Here is a 6,873-nt window from a genome sequence, read left to right on the forward strand (position 1 = left end):
TTTTATCATCACCCTCAAGCATGTTTGAGATAGATTTAATCACACTGAGTATTGTGCTATAAATAGTACGCAGATCACAGTGCTCTGTGCTAAATGTGGGGTTTCGCAGACAGTGCCTGGAAGGGAAGGCAGTTTCCCCAGGAGCCAGGATGGGTACTTGAAAGAAGCTGAGGTAAGAGTCATGGAGGAAGGAACCCAGAGGTGAGGGCCAGGTGAGTTCCCTGCACAGTGTCCCTAAGGAGAGCAGGGATCCCCAAATGTGGACAAGCGTCTGCGAGCTACTTTCTGACGGCCTGGGAGAACCCACCTTGGAACAAGAGGCATCTTGTACTAGATGTGAAGTGTGCCAACAGATGCCAGTGGTTAGGAACCAGGTGAGTGCACGGTGGAGAAAACATGTTTTGGGGTCCTTGGCTTCCTCAGATCCCAGGCTAGAGTTTCTATCATAGTATTTCTGTGCTAAATGTGGTCCTGGGAAGTGTAGTAATATGAGCGGCGGGGCTGCGTCCCTAGCACCCTGGCCGCCTGGCTAGCTTATGCCCCGAAATAACAACACACAAACTGTATTCAGGGAAGATTTGTTAATGTCTCTGATTCTCAGTTTTTTCACAGTACAGATGGAGATGGTAGTGTGTTCACTGAGACAGGAGATGCAGCGGCACACAGTAGGGCTTCACCAGACACCAGCCCACTGCCTCTCTTTCCCCTTCTCTACTCTGACTCCACTGCTCCCAAAGGGTCAAAGGATAGGGAGTGGTTTAGTGGTAGAGTTGTTGAAATCATGGGAGAGAATTTTAAGTGCCAAATATTAACAATGAGGGACTTGGTCTTCTCTTCACCCAGAGTGAAGACATAACACAGTAGTCATTGTGTAATTATTTAGTGGCGCTGGGGATGGCGTCAGGGCCTCAGTACTGGCAGCATTGGCCCGACGTGCTCCACCCTCCCACTGCGGTCTTGTGGCCTGGTAATGACATATTACAAACACAGGGTATCTCATTCCCTATCTCTCTCCCTCCACAGGAGGTGGATGGGTGGGAGGAGCCTGTCCTCCGGTAACCCCACCAAACAAGCCAGGTGTTTGGGATCAGGGCCTGACCTCCTCTTGAGATACATGGTAGGTTTAAAAAGAAACATTCAATTCCACGGTATGTTTAAAAAGAAACATTCAATTCCACGGTATGTTTAAAAAGAAACATTCAATTCCACGGTATGTTTAAAAAGAAACATTCAATTCCACGGTCTGGATTAAGGGAAATGATGGTGCAGAGGGCAAGGCCAGGGTGGAGGGAAGAGAGGAAAGGTCAATAGCAGCCCAGTATGGTGGTGGCTTTAATACCAGCAGGCAGGTGGATCTCTGTGAGTTTGAGGTCAGTCCGCTCTACTTAAAGAATTCCTGGGGGGCTGGAGAGATGGCTTAAAGGTTAAGAGCACTGGCTGCTTTTCCAGGGGTCCTGAGTTCAATTCCCAGCAACCACATGGTGGCTCACAACCATCTGTACTGAGATCTGGCGCCCTCCTCTGGCGTGCAGGCATACATCGAGGCAGAATGTTGTATACACAATAAATAAATAAATCTTTAAAAAAATAAAAAATAATTCCTGGCCTGCCAGGCCACACAACAAAACAAAGACCGGTTAGCCCAGCTGAGGGCAATGTCCCTCCAAGGGCCAGCAGGATCAGCTGCAGAAGCCAGGGACACCTGAGGTATAGGATGTCCTCATCCACTCTTGTGTGGGAGCAGTTCATTGCAGGACTGCTCCATTGCCACTGCACTTCTTTCTTTTCTTCCGCAGACAGGGTTTCTCTGTGTGGCCTTGCTCCAGGCTGGCGGAAGCTTGAGGAGAGCTGGCTTTCTGCAGGACACATAGGGCAGTTTCATAATTAGCAGCTCTACTCAGGAACTTAGTAGACATGGATACAAAGAGCACAAAATGGTTTTTCTATATTCCATGACGGCAAATGTTCCACGAGTGACACACGTGGGACCCTGTGACAGTGTGGGAAATACTTGGTGAAGTTTTGTTGGAATGCTTTACTCGGGAAAAACAGGAACATTCCAGAATGGGAATGGAAGGATCAGTCTGTGGAGACACTGGAGAGCTGATGGGGTGGAGGTGGGGTTATAGAGCACAAACATGGGAAGAACTAGAGGCTGCCATCTCTGCTCCAAATCCAGCAGGCAAGAGCTCTGAATGACTCTCCCGCTTTCTGCTGAAGTAGGGATATTTTTCCTGCAGAGAACAGGACTCTGAACACACACACACACACACACACACACACACACATAAATTTTAACTTCTTAGTTATCCATCAGAGAATGTTTAAATTTGCAAATAAGTACGTTTTGAGTGGTGAAAGGATCTTGAGGGCTAACTGATCAGGTGCTGCTGCAGCATGGCTGACTCACGGGTGGGTAAGCGGTTTGTCTTCTACCTCCAGCTCTTAAGGACAAAACAAAGATGAACTTGGTGGTTTAAATGGCTAGGCTGCAGTGAGGATGCCTGAGGATACAACTCACACCCACGTGCCAGTTATGGGGGTGGGACCAAAGGAGTCAGATACTTAGACAAAGCCCAGAGTCCATTAGAAATGTATTGATACACATGTGCTATCAGTGTGTATTGAAAACACCACCTCATCTATCTGAAAGTACTGATTGCAAATGGCGACTTAGTGAATCTGAAGTCAGTTATATGCAATCGTTGCCAGCTGCATTTCCCCCGATAACTGTGGCTAATTCTCTCAACTAACTAGTGGGTCCGGACCCATGTGTCTCCCCTTCTAACTTACTAATGAACAAAATTCAAAATTTAAAAGTTAACGTTTAAGAAAAAAAAGGGAGGATGAGTTCTGCAGTACCCATCTATCCTTGCCTATAAGCACGTGAACATTTGAGGGAATAGAAAGCACTGAGTCTTGCTGTGTAGAGCTCGTGTGTGTGTGTGTGTGTAGACAGGCAAGTATCTACGGAGGCCAGAGACTATTGTCAGTTTTCTTCCCCACTGTTCTTCACCTTGTTCTTTGAGACAGTGTCTCACTGCTCCTAGCTCTCACCGACTGAGTCCAGAGGAATCTGTCCCTCAGCCACATCTGTCCCAGCTCTAGGATTACAGCTGTTTGGGAGCATCTGCCTCCTCTTGTTTTATTTGGGTGCTGAGGATCTGAACTGCTCATAGGGTCCTTATTCTTGCAAGGCAAGGCACTTTATCGTCCAACCTACCTCATTTACACCCTTTTCTTTTGAAGAGACCCTCTGAAGTTTATAGTATGAACCCATGTTTACAATAAGGGGTTTTCCTCCCTCATTTTTTATTTTGTTAGTTAAAATGGTTAGTTATACAGGAAACACGTGCTGTAGAGAAAACCCAACGAAATCTTGGATCTGGGTAAAAACCATGAGGAATGAAGAATTTCTTTGGAATGAAAAATAGCATTTGTTTTTAAAGTCCTCCACTGCATGGCGTTTTCCTTTTTATATCATTTGCTGCAGAACTCTGAACAGGATTCATCCTTAAGAGTTGAGGCTTAAAGGATCTGCCAAGATTCACGTTCAGAGGATTTCTGACTTTGAAATAGAACGCAAACGCCAGTGGTCCGGATTTCCACCTAGGGCAAACCCAAAGGCAAAGACGACGATTCGGTGGCAACACTTGTTCTCAGGAAGGGGAACTCGCTCAAGATGTGAGGAAGAGCTTGTTTGTAACTAAGATAACAGCACCTGAAGCTAGGCTGCGCGTGAAAGGCGTGCTCAGCCTGGCATCTGAACCCACTCACAAGTAATTAGGGTTGTTAGAAATATTACCAACAGCACTGCGAGGTGTTGGCGGTGGTTAACGAACTGCTCTGAACGCTCAACCCGAGAGGAAGGGAACAGACAATCAAAAGTGGCAACAGCAGGGAGAGAGGGGGAAAGTTTGGGACTCGGGCCTGGATCCCTGGGCCCGCCGACTCGATTTCCACTCGGACCGAGCCTAGGAGAGAGCGCCATCCCCTCGCTCTCGGGGTTACACACGACCAGGGCGCGGCTTCACAGCCCGGGACGCTTCGGCTCGGCGGTAGTGTGAGCTTCATCTTCTTCACAGACCGCCCGCCCGGGACTCCCCGCCGGAGGGCGCGGGCCGGAGCGCGACGCGGAGCCTGGGCGCCCGAGATAAGCCGGGTGGGGACTCCGAACGCTCACGAGCGGGCGGGCCGGACGCGCCACGGGGCCTGGCCAATCGGCAGCGCCGGCGATGATTCAAAAGGTCGAGGGGCCAATAGGAGCCCAGGGAGGCCGCGCTAGGGGCGGGACGTCGGGGGCGCGAGAGCGCGGCCGAGTGGTGTCGCGCTCGGAACCGCCGCGGGCTGCTGCGTGAGTGTCCCGGAGTGGTGGCTGGAGTTCCCGCCGGAGCGCGGCCAGGTGAGCGGCGGCGCGGGTCCCCGCCGCGTGTGGAGGGAGGGTCTCCCGGGCGGCCCGCAAGGCTGGAACGGCGCGGGCTGGAAGCAGAGCGTGGGTTTCGAATTGCGCACCCCCCCACCCCGGACGCGCGCGTTGGGAACTCTGGACGGCCCCGGGGCCGTGCTCGCCGCGGCGTCCCGGCCCTCGGAGGGCGGGCGACCTTCGGGGAGGAGCTAACTGCCGCCGGGAGGCGAAGCCCCAACTCCCGAAACGCCGTCCCGCCTTTCCCAGGCCTCGTGAGTGCTTCTGCGTGCTGACAGCCGTCCTCGCGCCGCCCGCGGCTTCGAGGGCCACTTAGTGCGCACTCGGGCTTCGAGGGCCTGCTTCAGGCCGCGTCGGCGACGACGGACGGGCTGGAGGCGAGTCACCCAGCCGTTGTTCCCGCTGAGGGTCGGTCACCTGCTGTGCGAGGGCCGGAGCCCAGGTGCACAAGCACGTGTAGATCTGGGGCTGCAGAGAAACGCGAAATGGGGGACCTAATCCAGAGAGTGGGACGATTAGTTCAGTTTAGTTCCTGAGCGTTGCCCGGGGAGGAGGGCGCGAATGAACTGGAGTAAACGATAAATGTACCTTTGGTTTTAAGGGGGAAAAGCCGCTCTGGGTGGTTCTGTAGGGGCATAGATGCTGCGAGCCGGTTCCTGTTTGCATTTTGCCCAGCAGGCCTCACCGGCTCAGCTGTTAAAGGGAGGAAGCTGGCAGACATCATTTGCGCTTTCTTTCTCTGCCGCATTTAGTGAATTTGGAAAAGTGGGGAAATGATTCAAGACCCTTGTAACGCCCGAGAGCAAAGTAGCAGAAAGAAATCTGTCACACTGATACATAGTAATATATTGTATGTGCTAGCTCAGTGCCAAATGACACTCAAGTTAGCAAGAATCTGGCCGAACAGGAAAACGCCTGAGGATCCCTGTATTTCTGCCGTGTAGGGTTGAGGGTACTGTGTTGAGTAAACAGCTTTCTTAGCTGACTTGACTGAATCACCCTTTTATTTTTTTTGATTTTCGAGACAGGGTTTCTCTAGTTTTTGGTGCCTGTCCTGGAACTAGCTCTTGTAGATCAGGTTGGCCTCGAACTCACAAAGATTCTCCTGCCTCTGCCTCCCGAGTTCTGGGATTAAAGGCGTGCGCCACCACCGCCCGGCCTGAATCACCCTGGTTTGTTTTTTTTTTTTTTTTGATTTTCGAGACAGGGTTTCTCTGTGGCTTTGGAGCCTGTCCTGGAACTAGCTCTGTAGACCAGGCTGGTCTCGAACTCACAGAGATCAGCCTGCCTCTGCCTCCCGAGTGCTGGGATTAAAGGCGTGCGCCACCACGGCCCGGCTCTGAATCACCCTTTTAAGGGAAGCCTGTCTGCATATCTTAACTTGTTACTTGGGTGCATAAGGACACGCACAAGTGTCTGGAGCCCCCTGTACTCTCTCTCCTGCACAGTCTAATTCTCTCCTGCAGTGCGATAGTACATAGCTTCCACGGGCTGTGTATGGATCACAGGAGAGGCGTGCACATCATGTTGCCGGTAGCATCCTTTATTGTCTCTTAAGGCTGGATTCTTCACCTCCCATGAGATAGCTAGTGTTGAGGCATCTATACTGGCCTGACCTTGTGGGGTATAGCTGTAGCCACTCAAGAGCAGCACCTGTGCCCATCCCTTTTAAAAGGACCCTGCCTGCCTCCCATTCCCCCTTTCTCCGGCTCTCCTCCTCTTCTGCCACTCTTATCCGCAGAGGTCTCCCCACTCCCCTCCCCCTTTTCCATTTACTTTCCCCTAGTAAAGAGCCTCTCCACCTGAGCTCTGTCCCATGGCATCTTTCTCTCACTCGCTGCTTTATTTTTCAAATTACAACAGATATCACCATCAAGTCTCAGTTCTTTTATTTGTTTGTTTTGAGACAAGATCTCTGGCTGTCCTGGAACCCACTGTGGACTAGGCAAGACCTCCGCCTCTTGAATGCTGGGATTAAAGTCACTAGGCCCAGCCATGTCTCAGTTAATAACTCTGTCCCTCCCGCTTTTCCTGAGGATCAAATTTCAGACTCTTTCACATTATAGGCACTTTTGAAAAATTAAGGCTCAGACATCTACTGGGTGCTTTGATTTCTGTATCCCAGGGATTATACTTAATAAGTAGTAGTTTTTTTTCTTTGACATTGATGTGTGTTCATTGTTGCATAGATGTAATTAATACGGTGACTGACAGGTGCAATAGAGAAATGATGAGTCTAGGGCCGTACCATCCTAAGCCTCTCAGACTGTATCTGATCTCAGAAGCTAAGTAGGATTGGGCCCGGATGGTCCAGGGGATGGGAGAAATGACAGTGAATGAATGAATGCTTCAAATGATCCAGGATGAATCTGTTCAAGGACCCTTTTAAAGATGCAGGTGGCCCAGAAGCCCAGATATACTCATTTTAAGATTTTTTTTTTTTTTTTTTT

General features: G+C 50.7%; 1 protein-coding gene across 1 annotated transcript in view; it reads left to right on the plus strand.

Annotated features, from left to right (window-relative positions):
• Window positions 1-4,304: 4,304 nt before the first annotated feature.
• The window catches only part of Lbr (lamin B receptor), a 26,679-nt gene continuing 24,110 nt past the window's right edge, over window positions 4,305-6,873 (plus strand). Inside the window, exon 1 of the mRNA XM_005348943.3 lies at window positions 4,305-4,402. The gene's annotated coding sequence lies outside the window, so the exon portion shown is untranslated. The remainder of the gene's footprint in view (window positions 4,403-6,873) is intronic.

This window comes from Microtus ochrogaster, chromosome 6 (assembly GCF_000317375.1).
Source record: "Microtus ochrogaster isolate Prairie Vole_2 chromosome 6, MicOch1.0, whole genome shotgun sequence".
Lineage (NCBI taxonomy): Eukaryota > Metazoa > Chordata > Mammalia > Rodentia > Cricetidae > Microtus > Microtus ochrogaster.